This window comes from Parasteatoda tepidariorum, chromosome 1 (assembly GCF_982258835.1).
Source record: "Parasteatoda tepidariorum strain Cologne lab strain chromosome 1, Ptep-v5.0, whole genome shotgun sequence".
Classification (NCBI taxonomy): domain Eukaryota; kingdom Metazoa; phylum Arthropoda; class Arachnida; order Araneae; family Theridiidae; genus Parasteatoda; species Parasteatoda tepidariorum.
Window position 1 is genome coordinate 134664895 of NC_141755.1, and position 458 is coordinate 134665352.

Consider the following 458-nt stretch of genomic DNA (forward strand, 5'->3'; position numbering starts at 1 on the left):
GTATCTGCTACATTCCAGATTTTCAAATTCATGTCTTTCCATGATTAATTCCAAGAACTTTTCATGACTTTTAACGAAGTTACAATTTTCTCCTGACAATAACACAACAATCTATATATATATTTCTCTTACATGGCGACAAAAAAAAAGCCTCATTACAACTCCCCGAATGGCAACGCTAGAAAATCGATCAATGATTGCTGCTAAAAATGTCACATGCCAAATCTAGCTGAGGTGGCTCAACATGTAGCGCTTTTAAAAACGGAAACTGAAATAACAATTCAGCTACGGCAATCTCATACTATTAAGCTAGGCAGAAGTGAGTAGTCTTTGTTGATAGATCTATGTTTTAGTATTTTGTCGAAAGCACTTTTTTTCACGAATTTATATATTGCAAATTTATTTGGCAATTTTTGATTTATATCATGAATTTATTTGTTTTATTATTGTTATTTATT